The sequence below is a fragment of the Haliotis rufescens genome, unplaced genomic scaffold (assembly GCF_023055435.1).
Source record: "Haliotis rufescens isolate VD_foot unplaced genomic scaffold, xgHalRufe1.0.p SCAF_65, whole genome shotgun sequence".
Classification (NCBI taxonomy): Eukaryota; Metazoa; Mollusca; class Gastropoda; order Lepetellida; family Haliotidae; genus Haliotis; species Haliotis rufescens.
In genome coordinates, this window is record NW_025964356.1 from 818,840 (window position 1) to 839,662 (window position 20,823).

At 36.7% G+C, this 20,823-nt stretch overlaps 2 long non-coding RNA genes and 1 pseudogene across 2 annotated transcripts; 1 reads left to right on the forward strand and 2 right to left on the reverse strand.

Moving 5' to 3' along the window:
* Positions 1–1,494: 1,494 nt before the first annotated feature.
* Positions 1,495–2,946, reverse strand: LOC125375986. The gene is made up of 4 exons (XR_007218888.1): positions 2,925–2,946; positions 2,153–2,634; positions 1,766–1,807; positions 1,495–1,605 (listed from the first exon to the last, which is right to left on the reverse strand). It is a non-coding gene; the product is annotated as an uncharacterized LOC125375986 (long non-coding RNA).
* A 457-nt stretch (positions 2,947–3,403) lies between these two features.
* Positions 3,404–9,623, forward strand: LOC124115530. The gene is made up of 2 exons (XR_006857990.2): positions 3,404–3,557; positions 6,789–9,623. It is a non-coding gene; the product is annotated as an uncharacterized LOC124115530 (long non-coding RNA).
* A 2,497-nt stretch (positions 9,624–12,120) lies between these two features.
* Positions 12,121–15,270, reverse strand: LOC124115537 (annotated as a pseudogene).
* Between the last annotated feature and the right edge of the window lie 5,553 nt (positions 15,271–20,823).

Genomic DNA, 20,823 nt, shown 5'->3' on the forward strand with positions numbered 1-20,823 from the left:
CTTCCCCTTTAAAGCAATGCTCACTGCTGAATAAATAAAGAATAAAGAAAACTAAACAGCCAGTTGGACTATCACACACACACACACACACACACACACACACACACACGCACACACACAGGGACTTGAGAAAATAACTTTAATATCGATTTATGAATGCATGGTTGATGGAAGAATTATAAATATGTATATATAATCAAAAGGTTTCCAAGTGTGGTTTCCAAGTGGCCTGGTTCAACTCATGATTCGTTCATGCTACAAAACAGCAAGATTGGGCAGTATATGGAGACTGCTGGAAATGACGGATGGCTGGTAGGCGATTCAGGGTAACAGCAAATCATTTGTGTAAACATAAGTTGTATTGTAACCACTACAGAGATATGAAAACATATAAACAAGAAGTTGATATTTTGTAACTTGGCACACAGAAGACCATACTGTAATCATAATGTGATTTTCAGATTCCAATGTTTATTTCATATTAGTCACTTTAAAATATATTGATCATAAATTGAAAGCAGCGCCTATAAAATCTAGCTTTGAGTGAAAGTGATTTCCCCTTGTACTTAAACCCAAATTTCACAATGTAAACTGACACCAATAAAATTGTCACGAAATGAAATTACATTTGAAGTGAAATATATAAGCTGGTATTTTAAGTTGTCTTTCAATATTTAATGGTATGGTCAGTATGTTTAACAGAATTACACTTTTTCCATCAGATATGCATGTCGCCCATGGTTGCCTACGCCAATAGTTAACCCTACAACACCTTCTGAGGAATGTTACAACACTGCACACTGCAGAACACTCAACACTGTGGAGAGGGCTTTTGGACTCCTTAAATCCAGGTTCAGGCATGTATATGTTCATCCCTTATTCTACTCAATCATATATATCATTTTTCAATATTTGAGACATTAGTATGGCATACATTTGTGCTAATGACAGATTAAGATGTTATGCTTTAAGATAGTACTCATACTTTAAAGTAAATCAGAGATATGGTCTTTTTAGAAAATTTCAAGTTTTACACATAATAATGCGGCTAGTCTATCTTATCTGCATTCTGAACAAAGGGTAATGTTTGTGTTTATATACATTATTAGGTGCCTACATAAATCAGGTGGCTGCCTGCCGTTCCCCCCCAAGAATGCCATCAAGTTGTGTATGCAACCTGTCAGCTGCATAACTTCTGCATCAGCCTAAGATTGCCAGCTCCTCCTACACAAGAAGACCTGATCCAAGAAGATGGGATAGCTTACCTGGGACCTCTCAATGACGGCCTCAAAGTCCGACAAGCTGTCGTCAATAACTGTTTCTCTAAATGATTGTATGATTAAGATAAACGACTTTTTGTAACCGATGATAAATGACAACAGAAGCTACATTATCAGTATGAATTTTTATATTTGGGAAAATTAATCAAAGTTTAAAGGAACTGAATAATTGGTGATACATTCAGTTGGCCAGAGTGGCCAGCTTCCAGAGAAATGATGTAGGCCAATTTCTGTTTTTCCACATGTAATCTCTTTTTTTCGACCTCAAGAAGCTCTTTCAGCACATTCAGTTTCTCCCTCTCTATGTTCAGAATGTTATCTTTGTCTGAAAGAAATTTTCATTTTACATAACACCAGTCTCACAGCAACAGTTATGCCTCGTCCATCTGTATACAAAATTAATCAAAACAAAAATCAGTGTTTCTTGAGTAAATTGCATTTTTTCTCTTTCTATCATTTCAAATTTGATGTATTGCTGTACATACCACTGAGAGTCTTTGTGGCCTTAACATGTGAAACTGCATCAACTGTATTAAAGAAACAAATCATTTAACTGAGACATGTGAATGTTGTATTTAAAACATATCCACAGGAATATTAAGTAAACACCTCTCTCCCTGTAATACATAATACATAAACACATACAGAGATTGGAGTTTCAGGCATACAATTAATACATAAACACATACATACAATTAAAATCCATGAACTGTATTTCTAAGACCTGTGATGTTGTATACATGATTTCATCTTATCTTGTGGTAGGTATACCTGCAATAAACTATCACAGTTGCAAATCTCTCCCCACCCAGAACACTTAAAAGTTGTATTAAATTTATTGTGCATTATTTCCATTATGTATATGGTAATACCTTGAGGAACATCATCTGCCGACATCACACTCTCTGAGTACATGTATGTTGGTGGTACAAAGGCCCCATCATAAGGCAAATCCTGCAGGGCTTGAAGAGTCTCTGGAAAAACTGGAGTTGCTGGAGTAGTGTCTGTAAGTAATAAGATACATGTAGTTCCAATTTACCAATTTCTCTGCAATGAAAAAAGGCAAAATCTACAAAAAGTATGGTTATTAATGGAACTATTAATCAAATTTCAAAATCAACTTTAAGTTTATACTTCATCTTTTATCTTACATGATCACAATTACCTTTACTGTATGAGATAATCTATAATATGTCTGACATATGGTCATTAACATAAACTATGAGACCAGTTAAGTAAACAACTGCACATACAGCCATTCACACAACCAATTACGCAACTTACTTTCATATTCTTCACTTTCAAGGCCACCCTCACAACCTTGAATCGAGCAGGGAGGTATGAATGATACAACCTGAAATCAATATTTCTTTCAATGCATGTTACAATGTTAATGTTCTCTGTAATAAGGAATGAAGTACTTTACCTAATAACTTATTGGTCAAAAGATGACCTGTTTGTTATAATCACAATCTAACTGCTCCTTTAAGAGCTTTTCATATAAATTGTAAAATTACAATTCAACAGCAACTATATTCATTTGTACTTGTTGAGTACTCAATATGCCCACATATAAAAAAAAAAAAACACCCAATGATATAGCATTTATGAAATTCAAGATTGAAAAAGAAACTGTAGGCTCACCCGCTGTTCCATTTCAGTGAGGTTGGATGGTGGAGGCCCCCCACCAGTTCTCATTGCCTCCCTCCTTCTTTCAGCTTCTTTTTTCCTTGTTTGACTCCTGGTGGAACAAAATATATAAATGAGCAAACACACCTCATATTATCTAAAAAAAAGTACCAGTATAAACAATTTTAATATATATTTAATAACAGCTAAATATGAATGTTTCACTGAACATGTATGTCAGGACAAATACATGTTTTATACCATGCAATGAGTATTTGTTTACATAAAATAATATTATGTTCTGTGTGTATACACATACTTGTACTACAGTAGTCCATCCACTTCTTTTTAACATCTTTTGTCAGTCTCTTGACACCACTGTTTGCACTGATGCTGAAACAAGATCAGTGAACTTTAATAAATTGTCAAGAAAAAAAGTAATAGAGTGAAGGGTTAGAACTCCAAAATCCCAGCAACATAATGTATCGAGAGAATGTCTCGTCTAAAATACGGATAGAGTGGTGTCCCTTTCTAAGTGACAAACTGGCTGCTCGTGACACTGCAGCGCTAGTTCCAGTTTATGTATATCCTTTGCATTTGGGAAGTTATTACCAAAGACGGGTTGATGAAGTAACACCCTGTTGACAGGTTGGTGAAGATAGCCTACAGATATTTACCGTCAGAATGCTTTCCTCGCCCTGCAATATTCAACATAAAACATCGATGTGTTACGTGATCATTAGGCCTATTTACATATTTGTACTCCAGTTTATACCAGACATATGACACCCCCCCCCCCCCCCCCCCCCACACACACACACACACAAACACACAATTTCATTGAATCACTAACCTCTGTGAAATGTCCTCCCATGCTTTCTTCTTCATTCTGTTTGTCAAATTGTTGGTAAACGACAAAAACAACACGTTTTTCTTCGACTGTACACCCTCTATTAGAAGGGCTAACTCACTGATGATGATTTCGTGGATACACTATGAGGTTCGTAAAAACAGTATTATTTTGTCTGTTGAGAATGATAAATAATTATTTGTGCATGGTTTTCTTACTGTTTTTTTTTGTATGTTGGCAAAGAAAAGCGCAAAAGCAGAATAAATTAGCCTATAACAAATATCGAATAGCCAATATCCTCATGATACTGGTAACTGGGCCCTGTTCATCAGCTGTTCATTCACAGACCCAAACATTAAAGGGGCACTGATCTAACGCAATTCCCCGGGACTGGTTGTTGCCTTTGTTATTGTTTTTTCCCAGTGAATACCCGGATGTATAGCAGAAATCTAGACTAGTTCGCGACCTCTGCTGCGCCATTCGTAAGCGCATTAGTCACTTTATGGGTAGTAATAAGGGCGTATGGTCACATTGATCAACAAAATGAAATACAGTTTTCGAGATAATAAGGAAATGTAGGTATCTTTGTGAGTATCATCGGTAATGGTGACGACGTTTTGATAAGTCACTTGCTTGGTAATTTTGCGATTTTCGTTTACACTATTTTGACTTGCAACACAAAGTAAATATTTCACCTGAGCATATGCTTTTTTTATAGTGTGTATATTTTTTAACTGTCAAATGTGTAACAAATTTATTAAACGTCTAAATATTCAGTTATTTTACAAAGTGACGGAAAGACATTTCCATCTGTATTATTATGACAACGAATTCCAAACATTTTGATGTTTAATGTCATCACCAAGAGACTGAAAATGTAACGTTGAAAAGTACATTTCTAAGTTGTTTGGCTTTTAATCCTACATAATAATCTGTTGTGATGTTTGTAGGCCCTTTTGATCGTCTTGATCAATCTGGACAGATTTTTTAGTCAAAATGACTGAAATATTTACACATTTTATAAATTGCCTGAGAGAATCACATTTTACAAATTGACGGTAATATATACACGCTTACAAAGGAAAAGACCTGTGACAACAACGTCTATCGCGCATTGAAGAATTTCCCAACCAAGACGTAGAGAAACAAGAACGAATCGGTTCAAATGAAGGAAAACAAAATGCAGATATCATAAAATACAACCTACCAAATTTATGTGTATAAGTTTTAGGCAGCTTCCTTGTTCGAGGAATGTATCCGTGAATATCCACACAAAGGAACAATATCCCACTCGTCTGCAGCTGTACAAAGAAACTTATTCGATGTCACGTGTCTCAGTAACAATCAAATATTTTAAAAGATATATATCGTTTCGGGATATTATAACCCGTGTTTGTTTCTCAACTGATCGCTTGGATTGTTTCAGGTGTTTTACATAGGTGTCAAGTCTCAATGGTCGGCTGAGAAAGCCCACGTGACAACTATTTTCATAGCGTCCACGGTTCCTAAAAATTCCATTGAGTGATAGATAACAATGATCAATCAATCAACGTATTATCAGTTAACCCTTTGAACAAAGTATGTTGTTTTTACATCGGCACTTCGCGCCATGATATGAGTGTATTCCCTTTGTTTTAGTAAACCTAGACATGTAAACACTCACTCTTGACATATCCACTGTGCAAGATAACAGTGATTAATCAATCAACATATTTTCTGTTAATCCTTTGATGACTAGGAACGATCCGTTGATTTACAAAAAAAAGTGGATGACAACAAGGGAGTAGTAATCGTATTATCGACGCAAGCCGAAATCCGAAAATGCTTTCACTGCATGGATATTTTTTGTAGTATTAAACTATAACCATCTGGGGTATTTCCAAATGACGACATCCGATGAGCTCCCTTGTTCTTTTTGTCTGTTTGTTTAGGCTGAAGAAATGAATTAACATGCGCCCTTTGTCGAAATCTTTATAGATCACAGTTAACCAATCAGTGTTCAAAATTGCGTAAAACAAATATTGCCTCCAGCCTCCAAGTTTATTTAGCTGTCCTTGCAGACGGTACCCCAGTGTCTGGTCACGCTCAGTTGCGTTGCGTATCATCCGGGTACTCACGGGGGGAAAACAATAACAAAGGCAACAACCAGTCCGTTAGATCAGTGCCCCTTTAATGAATAGGCATATACATTTAAGTGTATATTTATTTATGTAGATCTATGTTATTATGTAAACAATCTTTCTTTTATTAACCATAACTACAAAGTAAATTTATTCATAGACAAAAATATACTTCTCAAAATGTGATTTATTAATACTGAATAGCCAATATCCTCATGCTACTGTTCAGCAGCTGTTCATTCACAGTCCCATTTACCTTAGTAAATGTGATCAAGTTTCTGCTTGCATAAAGCAATGTAAAGATATTTCTATAATCAGAGCTCCAGATAACTTTTTTTGAGCAAATGAGTTTTTACTCTAGGGTTTCTATATTAAATGGGTTATAAGTATAACATTTTTCATAGGGTAACCAATATTATTTCACTCATCCATTCATGACTCTATTCGGATTTTCCCAAAATTAGTGAACATTTATCATTAGATGTATATAACCGTACTTAATATATAGGCTTGACTCAGATAGTAAATTAGCTCATAATTGTCTTTCGGAAATTAGCCCTGTTGTACGATTGCTGAAAAAGCTTCATTGGGTATTAACGGGTGCTGTTTTTATACATTTGAGTTTTTCCTTAAATGCATGCGTTTTTGTACACAAGATAATCAGTGTGTAATTGGGTTTTGAATATTTTTGGGGAGTATTTTACACAAATGTGCAGCTTATCTGTAGCTCTGTATAGCGTACACACACATTTTGATAATGAATATCATAAAAAACGACCATGAATGTGTCTTCAACTTGTGTATTGTTGATTTATTCCATGTTTGCAAGTGAATTTAGATATTATTATTTTGGTTGATTCATTGTTAATGTTTGTTCTTGTTGCTTTGTGTTAAATTCCTGTTTTTAAGGAGCCATACAAACGATGACAAGCCTGAAGCTTCCGACCGAAGAATTACTCAACGAGGCCTGGGAAACTCAGTTTTGTACAATTTTCTATTATTGGTAAACTCTATAAGTAAATCACTAGAGGAATTTGAGGTCGTTTGAACATTTAACATTACTTCAGTGTAGTTATATATCACCTGCATTTTCATATAATTAATAAGAAAAAAAAAAAAGCTACTTGCTTATTTTCTTAATTCTTAAGAGGAAAATCACCTCAATATGCATTTGTTTTCATTTCAATAAATTGAAACCTTTCATTTTTCTGTAACTTACGTTAAATGTATTTAACATAAGGTGAACGAAGTCGTCTCCGGGCAGCTGCGGTTCCCTCCATCTTCCCACGTACACCAGCACTATCAACTCAACCAAAGAGGGCACATCAACTCCATGAAGAAGAAGCCAACATAGCTATATTGAATGTGTCGTCGGAGGTGGAAATCGGTATTGGAGAGGATTGTGCTTTAACAAGCCCAAGTAGATTGAATGAGCCTCTTGAAACATGTCAAAGTAACTCTCAGTCTACTCAGTGCAGTTTGTTAGGAAGTTGTTCCATAGAAACCTACATCAATAATCCCAAAGCTGTTTTGTACTTTGCTGGTTACCAAGATTATGACCATTTCATGTTTTTCTTTCACTCGCTTGGTCCAGCAGTTTTTGAACTGAACTATCAATGTGAACTCTTGCACCCAAAAGTCCAATTGTTTTTAACTCTAATGAAATTAAGACAGGCCAAGGATGACATTGAATTAAGTTTCTTGTTTGGCATATCATCATCCACTGTTTCCCAAATTGTAATAACATGGATCAATTTCTTATATTTCCAACTGAAGGAACTACAGATATGGCCATCAAGACCAACTGTTGATGATCACATGCCAACTGATTTCGGTAAGAAGTTTAAAACCACTAGAGTCATTTTGGATGCAACAGAGATACCAATAAAGAAGCCATATCATGTTGATGCTCAGAGCATGACATGGTCCAGCTATAAACATCAAAACACATTGAAAACCATGATCGGTTGCACACCCAGGGGGGCAGTCTCATTTATTAGCGAATCTTTTGGGGGGTCTGCAAGTGACAGACAGATCATAGAACAGTCTCCTTTACTTAACCCATCACATGGTATGTTTGAAAAACAGGATAGCATTATGGCTGACAGGGGCATTATGGTTCAAGACTTATTTGCAGCCCAAGATGTTCAAGTAAACACTCCAACTATGTTAAAAGGCAAATCACAGTTAGAACCAGAAGATGTTGTTAAGGACAGAAAAATTGCTTCTAAAAGAATCCATGTCGAACCGATAATTGGTCTGAGTAAGACATCTCCCATCAAGTAAAGTAGTACTTGGATCGCGGATTGTTTATGTTTGTTTTGCTATTTCAAATTTCAGAAATTCCATTGTAAATGAATTTGCTTGAAGCATCTCTTCTTTGTGATATCTGTGACTGAAATTTGTAGTAGTAGTAGAATTTTATTCAGTAGTGTGAGTGATTGAGAATTGTTTTACACCGCTTTTAGCAATATTCCAGCAATATCATGGCGGAGGACACCAGAAATGAGCTTCAGCCATGGTACCCATGTTGGGAATTGAACCCGGGTCTTCGGCGTGACGAGCAAACACTTTAGCCATAAGGCCACCCCACTGCCTTATACAGTAGTAATATAATCGGTATGGTCACATGGCCTATAGTACAGATTTTCGTAATAATAAGTGGTCATGTGAGAGCTCGTAATTTGAAAACATGTTTCATATACAGAGCAACAGATTTAAGGAGATGTACATTTCTTGTTTTAGCTAATTGACCATTGAATGAGTGTTGTTAAAGCTATGAAAAGGTAAATACCTAATTCTAATCACAGTGTACCTAGGGCATATAAACCTAATATGGTACTCATCTTCAACAAAATCTAAATGACAATATGTATATAAAGTAATAGAGTTACCTACATTTTCACATTTATGGAGCTGAACTGAATTCATTAAGGCTTTAAAATGTTACTGGTGTTGTTGAAAATTCAATTTGTGAGGTAAAGTCTAACAATACCTAACATGATGTATTTTATTGATAGATTAATAATTGAAATATCATTAGTCAAAAGGACTGATTAAGAAAAATATGAGTTGTATTGAATCATTGTATAATCAATGTTAGTGTTGTAGCAATCAAGAAGTGAGAATGTGAAACTGTAACATTGAGTGTACATAATCAATCAAACATATGTCATTTTTAGTCAACAGCGATTGGCTCACAATATTTCAGTTATTTGAGGCTTATCCCAATGAAAACATATTCATACAAGGCTTACCTTACATTTGTACTGGCTACTGGCTTTCAACTGAGTGTGAAAATCTCCTCACGACCCAAAAAGTTTATGGAGTGTAACTTGTGACACAAGCATGTCATATTAAAATGTGAATCTCTCATGTGTCAAAGAAATTGCTTCTTTTCATTAGTTATTTATGCATATGGTAAGCTTTGAAATGAAAGATAAAGGTGACATGCTGTCATTTTTGTTTGGTGGTATTACCATATTTAGTCAAACAATTGATTGGCAAACCAAAACCACAATATTTTAACTTTGCCAATGACTTGTAATAGTCTCAAACCACAGCAGATTATTATTTCTAACTCTGTGTACTGTAGTTACCCCTGAGCTCAATGTACCGCTCCACTGATGCTCTTACAATGTGTATGTACATCGTGGTAACAGGTTGTAAACCTGTTCGGTGAAATCTGGAGGAAATCCAAAATCTCTCTCTTGAGTGTCTGAATAAACATGTGTATATATGGAACATTAGTTGAGTACTGTGTATATTCTTCAAATGGAATCTTCATGAATCTTCAACTTCACACTAAACTGTCTTAATGGTAGCTAAATCATATTGGACATGTGCATGATTTACAATTCAAATTGCTTATTCATTGCAAATATAGATCAAGGCACAGAATATGCATGATGTATGCACAATATAATAATTTGTATTAATATAACATTTGATGTTGACATGAGCATCTGAAACAAATTTATATTTGGAAAAGATGTGAACTTATTTGGATTTTTTTTCTTAAGTGATACAGAATTAACACCCAAGCATAAAATGATACTTAAGTTATAAAGACTGTCGAACAGTCACCATTTGTCACAATAAGTTTCCAAAATGTTGATTTGACGCTGGAGACCAATTACCGAATAAGAGAAAAGACCATCATCAACAAAAAGTCCAAGGAATATTTCTATTAGATCTGGATATAACTGTATGACATTTTTAGATTTTGAGTTAATTTCAAGAATAAGACAACCTGAATGTGCTTAATACACAAATACAAACTCCCAATGGGAATCAAACATACATGTAAGGTTATTACCATTGGTACATACACAAGCTCGGACTCATAAATGCCTTAATGATGTTTCCAGGGAAAAAAACCATGATTTACAATGTAGAAGCAATGTATGGTCTTAGATGTTTGGTATAAAACAGTTCAAGTTTTGGAATTAATGAGTACTGACAGAAATCTTTATCAACACTGACCTTTTCTACAAACATGTCACAGAATGTGTAAACAACAAAATAGCAAAATTGACGCTTTGCTAAGTACATCTGTCCCTGTACCTGGCAGTAGTAGTGACTACTGGGATTTAAACAAATCTGATTGTTTACACTGAATGAAGATATGGAAAATGTTTACCAGGTTTAATGTGATCATTCCTTCCAGCATATGGACATTTCACCTCAACCAAGATATCAGCATCAATAATTGCATCTGGCGTAGCACCCAGATAGGGTTCAGAACAGGAAACAAATAGACCTGCCTTTTATTGTTTTGATATTGTACATGGACTCAAATTTTGAAAGTGCTCTTTTCTCATACTGCTTTCCATGAATTACAGGCTTACATGATAAAAATTTTGTGGACACAATTGATTTACATAACTTCTCCTTATTTCTTCGGTTGGTCATTTTGGTCACTTCACCAAACCTTGAGGCTGTGAGGCGCTACTTTCTTTCTGTGTGCCACACTGGGCTCCGGGACTGGTCTTGCGTTGCTGCCTCAATATCTTTCGCAGATTCCTCAGTTACCTGTAAAGAAAAACAAAAGTCAAGACATAAAAGAGATGTCCCAAACAATATTTTTTCACATAGTTTGTTTTACATGTCAGTAATCTGAGGTGAGGTGAAATTGGGTTTAACGTCGCGTCCAAGATTATTGCACTTACACAGCGACGTGCATGCACGTGTATGTGTGTGTGTGGCTGCTTGTACCAGTCCGGACTGATGCCGATTTATAGTGCTAGCTCACTGAGATACCATGCCGCAGTTTAACATGAATACCCCACTCAGACACAGTATACTGACTCTGAGCCGACCAGTCCTTGTTTTAGCCCCTTAATGCCGAGCGCCAGACAGGGTAACAACAAGTACAATCTTTTAACGTCTTTTTGTATGACGCGGCCTGGGATCGAACCCTGGACCTTCCGCTCTCCGGGCGGACGCTCTACCACTAGACCACGGAGGCGGTGTCAGTAATCTGAAAAATACCTAATATACAAGTCTATTTTTCTTTTTAGGGAACTAATCTGCTTGATCATGATTAGGCATTTTCAAACTTAGTTAATTGCATTTTACAAATGACTCATTAACACACAACCCCAAACATTCAGATGTTGCTATGTTTCCTCACAAGCTATGATTTTAACTGTGTATTACAAAGATCAAATCTGAAAGACTTGAGGTTTTAAAGAAATTTACATGTATTATACAACAGAATTTCCAGTGTTGTGTACCTTCAGTGCCATGTCAACCATGTACTCTGTAAATGGCTGTTTAAGGTAGTGATGGTCCTTAGCAGCTGTCTGGACATCAGCTTTTGGGTGAACATATCTTAGGGCGATATTATGAGATGACTTTGAGCAGTAGTTTGTCATCATGTTGCGCACATGATCATTGTAGCCACTCATGTGTCTGTATTTATGTGGCCTTGGATCTTCCAGCATATGCTGTGACCATTTTCTTTTTGACGGCAGTTCTGCAGCTGTTACGGAGGATCCTGAATACAATATTTTTATACTACATTGCCATAATAATCCTGTTCAAAACAACACTTATACAAATATTTAAAAACTGTTTCCACTCCAATATCCAACACACAATATTTAGTCATCTACAGTTTCTCTTTTATATACAAAATCATAAACCATCATAACGTTTCTAAGGCATTTAGAAGTGATGCACATAAGGAAGAGAATATACGGATGTCAACTTCTATATAATGAAGAACACCTTAACCTCATAATATAGAAGTTGACATCCATATATTCTCTTCCTCATCATAACATTGTTGTTGAGGCCTGGGTATGATATTTCCTTGGCTGTAATATGACCTACCTTTGTACGATTTTTTGGGCTTGTGGAACAACTGCAAGTTTTCGGTACACACTGCCAGTTGAGATGAAATGCTCCAACATCAACAGCACCACAGCGATGTGCTTACAGGTTGAATGTGGTCCTTTCCCTGCAGGACACTCGCAGTGGGGGTTGACTGGCTCCCCGGTCTTCTCTATCTTCAGCTTGTAATTGTATGTGACCTAGGATAGAGTGAGTGAGTACGTATGGTTATGCACCACTTTTAGCAATATTCCAGCTCTTTCACAGCTAGAGACACCAGAAATGGGCTTCACACATTGAACCCTTGTAGGGAATTGAACCTGGCCTTCAGCAAGATGAGTAAACACTTAGACCACTAGGCTACCCACATTAACCCAAGCATAGAAGTCATACATAAAATGTGATGTATGTGCAATTTAATTTCCCATTAATAAATTCACTTTCAATCAGTTTTATGTCAAGAAATGTATTTCGGATTAGCTTCATCTTTGAGTACAAATTTCATTATAATTAAAAAAGTTTTATTTTTTATTTTTATTTTATGGTGTGTCAATATTTTACCTTGTTTTTCATAGATGCACTGACGATGCCACTTAAGTATACATCAGTAGATGCACGTATGTGAACACTGCATGCCAGCACCCTGTCCCCCTCGAACAACAGAGAACCTTTCTCTATGGCCTTGATATCATGGGCAGCTTGGTTGTCTCCTGCCATACGGTAGATGAAGTAACCCTCAATGGTTTCTTTGGAAATGAGAGGCAGCAGTTGACGATGGGAAGGCATCAGCTGTTGAAATCCTGACACTGGCCATGATGTATCTTCTGGACGTGGGATGGAGACAGATGGCCCAACAAAATCATCATTTCTGTCATAAGATTCAAGCCTGAAATGAAAATGACATACATTTTAACTTGTGCAACTACTATTTCAGATTTGCATAAGGACATAATATTATAGGAAAATAATTCATATCATTATCACTATGACTAATATATCTCATAAATGACATGCATCATGAATAAGCAATGACACCTGTACGATTAAACTGTGTTTGATAATCTCATGCCTATATACCCAGAAGACAAATTAATACCAGATATACTGATACTATTTGAAAACACATTTTCACATATTTTTGAAAGATGGCCACAATAATCATGTGGTCTCAACATTTCAAGTGAGGTCTCATTAAAAAAAACTGTAATTAATGTCAATTTGTCTATGCTGTTACTGTCTGTGCTGTTACCTTCAAACATGTAACAGCACAGACATTCCGTGGTAACAGCACAGATTTATCATCATCTTAAACTGTCTTTCCTTCTAAATGTCTAAAGGAACACCAAATTAAAAATCTTAAACAAAACTGCAAACAATCAAATATCTTCACTCCTAAACTTAAAATACCCAAAATAGACACAACACTAGCTAGCCAAATAAATAAACAAACCGACCCAAACATAGCTAAAACTACCACACTAGCATACATACACGAAAATTGGCCAAATTGGTGTCACATTTACACGGACGGATCCTCAGATCCGACCTCCAAACACACAGGTTTCGGAGTCCATACCACACAACCAACTAAAACCACACAATCCTTCCGACTCCCAAACAACCCATCAATATTCACGGCAGAACTAATGGGCATGGCCTCAGCCCTCCATAATCAAGAATCCAAAAAACACAAAAAATCCTAATACTTACCGACTCCCTAAGTGGACTGCAAGCCCTCCAAAACAAAAATACCAAAAACCGACCTAAATTAATAAATCAAATACTTAAAAGCTCCAACAACCTAAATAAGGCAGGCAAACAAATAACCTTCTTGTGGATACCCGCCCACGTAGGAATATACGGTAATGAAAACGCCGATAAAGCAGCTAAACTATCCCTCAAAATCACAGAAATAAGCTTAAACTTACCCATCTCAAAATCAGAAATTAAAAGTGTAAACAAGCAAAAAATCACAAAAAAATGGCATAACCTATATCTAAACTCAAATAGCCAAATCAAAAAAGTGCTCAGCAAACCACTAACCAAACCAAAAATTCTCCATCCATCCAAAAAAATCGACAGAGTAATCACTAAACTCCAAACAGGACACACCAACCTAAATAACCACCTAAAATTTTTTAAAAAACACACTATAGGTAACTGCCCACACTGCAAACAACCAGAAACCCCAGAACACGCACTCATCCACTGCACACACTACCTAACACATCGAACCGCATTACAAACCACCCTCAATCTAAACAAGGCTCTAACTCTAGAAGCAATACTAAACCCACAAAATAAACTAGAAAACTTCAAGGCCTTAGGCGTATTCTTAATAAAAACACAATAACCTACCAAATCAAAATTACATAAACAAACAAACATCCACCATACCCAGCTCCCTTAGTTCTCCTCCCCAATCCCATCGGCATCTATTCCAAATCTCAAAATTCCCAAATTCTATATAAGCAACCCCTAAAACCCCCCTCTTGGGTTGCACAGACCACTTTCGCCCCTTTCGGAAACACATTAAATGGCCTGGCCGGGCCCGTGTGCGAAATACGCATCAGTCGGAAAGCGCACGTTAAATCTCCAAAGTAAGTAAGTAAGTAAGTACTCATTCAGTCTTGCTTGACAACGGTATAAGGATCTATACCGAAACGTCGCCTTTTACAGTATTAAAGAAGTTGTTATCCATAAAAATTGTGTCTATCTTGTCAATAATATAATTACCATAATAACTCAAATAATTCCTTTTGAAATAACACAGACATTCAAGAGGCTATAGTTGTACAAATCTTCCAAGCTGAATAAAAACAAGTTGCTCAAGACTTAATAGTAACAGCAGAGACAAATATTGGTAACAGCACAGACATTTGGTCAGCTTTATCTAACTATTCTTGTCCAATCACTCAATATTCAAATTTTATGAAACATTAAGACATATGTTTTCAAATTTATCACAGTTTAGAAGAAAACATATATACATAAAAAAATAGACTACTTTGTTGAAGATAGTTATCTGATGAAAAAGTAACAGCACAGACATTCCGTGGTAACAGCACAGACTTATCATCATCTTAAACTGTCTTTCCTAGTTTAACCAATCAATAATATAATTACCATATTAACAATTCCTTTTAAATAACACAGGCATTCAAGAGGCTATGGTTGTACAAATCTTCCAAGCTAAATTAAAAAAAGTTGGTTAAGACTTAAAAGTAACAGCACAAACATTTGGTCATCTTTATCTAACTTTTCTTATCCAATCACTAAATATTCTAATTTTATGAAACATTAAGAGATATGTTTTCAAATTTATCACAGTTTAGAAGAAAAACATAATAAATACATAAAAAAATAGACTACTTTGTTGAAGATAGTTAACTGATGAAAAAGTAACAGCACAGACATTCCGTGGTAACAGCACAGACTTATCATCATCTTAAACTGTCTTTCCTAGTTTAACCAATCAATAATATAATTACCATATTAACACAAATAATTCCTTTTAAATAACACAGGCATTCAAGAGGCTATGGTTGTACAAATCTTCCAAGCTAAATTAAAAAAAGTTGGTTAAGACTTAAAAGTAACAGCACAGACATTTGGTCATCTTTATCTAACTTTTCTTATCCAATCACTAAATATTCTAATTTTATGAAACATTAAGAGTTATGTTTTCAAATTTATCACAGTTTAGAAGAAAACATATATACATAAAAAATAGACTACTTTGTTGAAGATAGTTATCTGATGAAAAAACAACAGAAGGGTGAGGTTGAGAAAAGTGTGGAGAAGACAGGTGGTGTGGTGGAGAAGGGTGAGGTTGAGAAAAGTGTGGAGAAGACAGGTGGTGTGGTGGAGAAGGGTGAGGTTGAGAAAAGTGTGGAGAAGACAGGTGGTGTGGTGGAAAAGGATGAGGTTGAGAAAAATGTGGAGAAGACAGGTGGTGTGGTGGAGAAGGGTGAGGTTGAGAAAAGTGTGGAGAGGTCAGATGGTGTGGTGGAGAAGGGTGAGATTGAGAAAAGTGTGGAGAAGACAGGTGGTGTGGTGGAAAAGGGTGAGATTGAGAAAAGTGTGGAGAGGACAGGTGGTGTGGTGGAGAAGGGTGAGGTTGAGAAAAGTGTGGAGAAGACAGGTGGTGTGGTGGAGAAGGGTGGGGTTGAGAAAAGTGTGGAGAAGACAGGTGGTGTGGTGGAAAAGGATGAGGTTGAGAAAAATGTGGAGAAGACAGGTGGTGTGGTGGAGAAGGGTGAGGTTGAGAAAAGTGTGGAGAGGTCAGATGGTGTGGTGGAGAAGGGTGAGATTGAGAAAAGTGTGGAGAAGACAGGTGGTGTGGTGGAAAAGGGTGAGATTGAGAAAAGTGTGGAGAGGACAGGTGGTGTGGTGGAGAAGGGTGAGGTTGAGAAAAAGGTGGAGAGGACAGGTGGGGTGGTGGAGAAAGGTGAGGTTGAGAAAAGTGAGAGTGACATTTTACTATCCGTTCCAGATGATACAGAAGAGTGTCTTGGAACATTTTACTATCCGTTCCAGATGATACAGAAGAGTGTCTTGGAAAATGGGTTGTTGTGTTATATGATGGTTTTCCATATCCTGGATACATAGATGGTTCTACCTATGATATATATGTGGAATGCATGCACAAGCCTGGCAAAAAATGGGATCAAAAATGATTCTTATGGCCAAGACTCCTGCTGGACAAATGCTGGTACAAGCACGAGGACATTATTACCATCATTCCTGAACAAAAGAAGATTGAAGGCACTGCTTCCCACTTCAGTGTTGAAGCTATTACAGATCTGATAAAACAGAAACAATAAACAACCTGTGGTTTCTGGGTGAATGAAAGGCATCATTTAATTCTGGCACTAATCAAATAATCATAGATACAAGTGAATTGTACTTTTAAGGAAACTATAATTCACCCATTCAGACCGTTTGAATATTTGCGAATACAATTGCAAAAGAATACAGCTTCAACAGGAAATCTTCTGACAATTCTTTTTCTCCAGATTATGTTGATACATAATACATGGATAAGGTTGGTTATTATGTTGTTGCTTCATGACAAAAACTGTCACATGACTATTTAGTGTAAGTTTAAATCAATTTAAATTCTTTGTAATTCTAGGCATGCTAGCTATTAACCCAAAATGCAAAAGTTATTGTCTTTGGCGTTACTTCCGTCTGTGCTGTTACCTACCAGTATCCTACATTCAGATTAAATAGAAGAACATTCAGTTTATAACATCCATATGATCAGACACTGTTAATCAAGCAAAACATTTTCTTATTTGTCAGAGTTCAAAACTTTGAACTTCTAGAAGAACAGGCTAGTTGACTGCAAACATAAGTTTGTCCGTCCTGTTACTTTCAATTGTCCGTCCTGTTACCGACCGGTTTCTATAGTTCAGATTACACAAAAGAATATTCAGTTAATTACGCCTAATATGTTCAGGTGTAATCAATTGCACATACTTTTTTCGTATTTGTCAGATATTTCAAAAGCTTGAAACTCCTGAACATTCTAGTTATCTGCAATCAAAGCCGATTGTCCGTCCTGTTACTTTCAATTGTCCGTCCTGTTACTACGTTGTCTGTCCTGTTACCAGCCCTTAAAATAGAAATATACTGATTATTATTATTTTTTTTTCAGAAGAACATATTTGAATTCAAACATATATCATCTAATGAAGTACATGTGTCAAATATATGATGCAAAAATCAGGGTATGTTTGTCATATTGGATTTGAATGAATTCAAATGTTTTCATTTGACTCAAATGCTGGACAAATCTGTCCATAAAATAAAGTATCCAATCTCTTTTTGATTGTATTCATTGAAATATTAAACAATACATTTAAAAACAAGAACTGATATGATTTGTGTTGAACTTTGAAAAATATTGTTACAGAAAATTTAATTGTTAACATGGTAACAGGACAGACATATTTTTCCTATTCAGTGTTAATTAAATATCATAATTAGGACATCATTGATTATTAAGGTGTCATTTTGCTTAACATTGTTATTCAGAAGTTACTTTGAGTCAATAAAAAAGGTATTTTACAAAAGACAATTTTGATGTTTTTGCTTAGTTGAAATTCTGACATTTTTTTAAAATGACCCATACACGGATGCGGCCATCTTGGAAACTGACGTTGAAGCGTGATTCATCTGAAAAGATGACATCTCTCCATTGCCTGGGAGCAAGATGACCACCTGCAGCTGCCCAACGTTAAAGTGCAAGGCGGTGTGCGTGAGTCAAGATCTGGTCACGATAGGGTCGACGGCACCGGATGTTTCGTGCAGCAAGGCAACGTCGGACCGTGCGATCACTGATTAGTCGTCCCCTTGTTCCCATCATGCCAATGGCAGTCTGTCGTGCTGTTCTGAAGCGATCCCTAAGGTGACTCACAATGATGATTTGGTCCTGCCTCCGTGGCGTCACAGGCGGCGTTCCTGGTCGAGAACGGTCGGCAACACTCCCAGTTGTCCTGTGACGATAAGGCCTGCGTTTAGCATGATAATGGGTGTGCGTTTTTAATGCCTCTCAGTATATTTACACAAATCAAACCTGTGTTAAGTGATTATGTTGATAATTTTTAAGATCTTTCCATCATACTGAACATGAAGCCCTGTCATGATAAAACAAAATGACAACAGACATGGGCATCATCCTCAAAAGGAGTTATCTCTGTGGCATCGAACCTTTTATTAATGCATTACAACGTTGTGGAAGGGTTGTGGATTGGTAACGTCGTGATATAACGTTGTCACAACGTTATTATAACGTCAACGTGCAACGTTATTTCAAAACGTTATAACAACGTTGCACATTCACGTTGTGAAAACGTTGTGCATCGGACATCACACAACGTTTTGTAACTACGTTTCTGAAACGTCGGTGAAACGTTATAGAGTTTGCTTCTCGATAGTCATAAATAAAAGGAATAGAACTGCTTTATCAAAATCAACATGAATTTGTCAGAATACCAAGGCAGTAATGCATTACCTTTCTGTATATTCGGCATTTGAATTTTCATCTCTTAATACTAAAATTTCCAGAACGTAATTGCGTATCTCTATGACAACGTTAGTATTATCATTATTACATTGTAACGTTATTCCACAACGTAACAACAACGTTGCAAATTAACATTGTGATAACGTTGTGCTTTGGACATTACAACACTTTTTGTAAATGATGTTTAGGAAACCACTTGTAGATCTACCATATTTTTTTTAAAACATATAAACTGACGTCCAAAAGAAACTTTACCAGAGTTTGAAATCACTCTTGCTCAAAAACAACAAAACATACATGCATGAAGTAAAGTGTATTGAGAAGATCAATATATCAACATAGCAACACTGAAAATGACAATCATACCGCGACCGAGAATGACGTCAGAGCCCCCCAAAGTTGGGTGTGGTACAAAACTCGAGCTTTCAGAATCATGGACAATAGGCAGAGTTCATAAACAATCGCTCACGTTCAATAACAAGTCATTAGTAGCGTGTGTGACCACCAAATGCCTCAATACACGCAAAAACTCTTCGACGCACAGAAAAAGTCAGTCGTCTGATGAGGTCACGTGGGATTTGACGCCATTCTTCTTGGAGGGCCAAGATCAGTTCTTGCCGGTTGGCTGGAGAGTGTGGTCGTTGTCGCACACGACGATCCATCAAGTCCCAGAGGTGTTCTATGGGGGACATGTCGGGTGAGCGTGCAGGCCACGGCAGGGCGTTGACGTTGTTGGCTGCGAGGAAGTTAGTGACAATTCTTGCTGTATGGGCTCTAGGGTTGTCATGCTGATAAATGACACCACGTGGATGCTGTTGGAGAAATGGTAGGACAACTGGACGAAGAATTTTATCCATGCATGTAACGCTGAGCTGTCAAGTTTCCGTCAACGATGACCAGCGGTGTCCTCTCCTGCCCACAGATCCCTCCCCACACCATCAACTCCCTCCACCATATGGTACGACCTCCAGTAGTATAGGTAATGGGGGTTATGCCGCAACTCCACTGGAGCCGGATTTATATACCTATACCACCACTACAGAGGGAATTTTGTATGCAAAAATTATGATGCAATTCAACGATCGTCATGATTCGTATTAAAAGAATCATCAATATTAATTAATAATGAATAAAATTTACTATAGCCCACGAGGATAATGGAAAGGTGTAGGATCAATAAAAAAGTTAGCCACCGCGGCTAAGGTATCTTAAGATGTGGCCAAGGATTGGTTAAAGAAACAAGCGATGTGGCAAATATATTTACCGGCACCGCGTTATATACCGAGGAAGAAGTTTGATATTTTTGATCAGGCTGACCTCTTGTTTCTTCCCCATGATAAGGTAAAACGCAAAACGTATAAATACGCTTTAACTGTAGTGGATGTGTCTAGTCGATACAAAGAGGCTGAGCCATTAACCTCGAAAGATTCAACAGAAGTAGCTAATGCACTGAGTCGCATATATAAACGCGGACCACTAAAATGGCCTAAGCTATTTCAAGTAGATCCCGGTCGCGAGTTTATGGGATCGATAACTAAACTGTTAACAAAGCACGATGTGTCGAAATCAGGC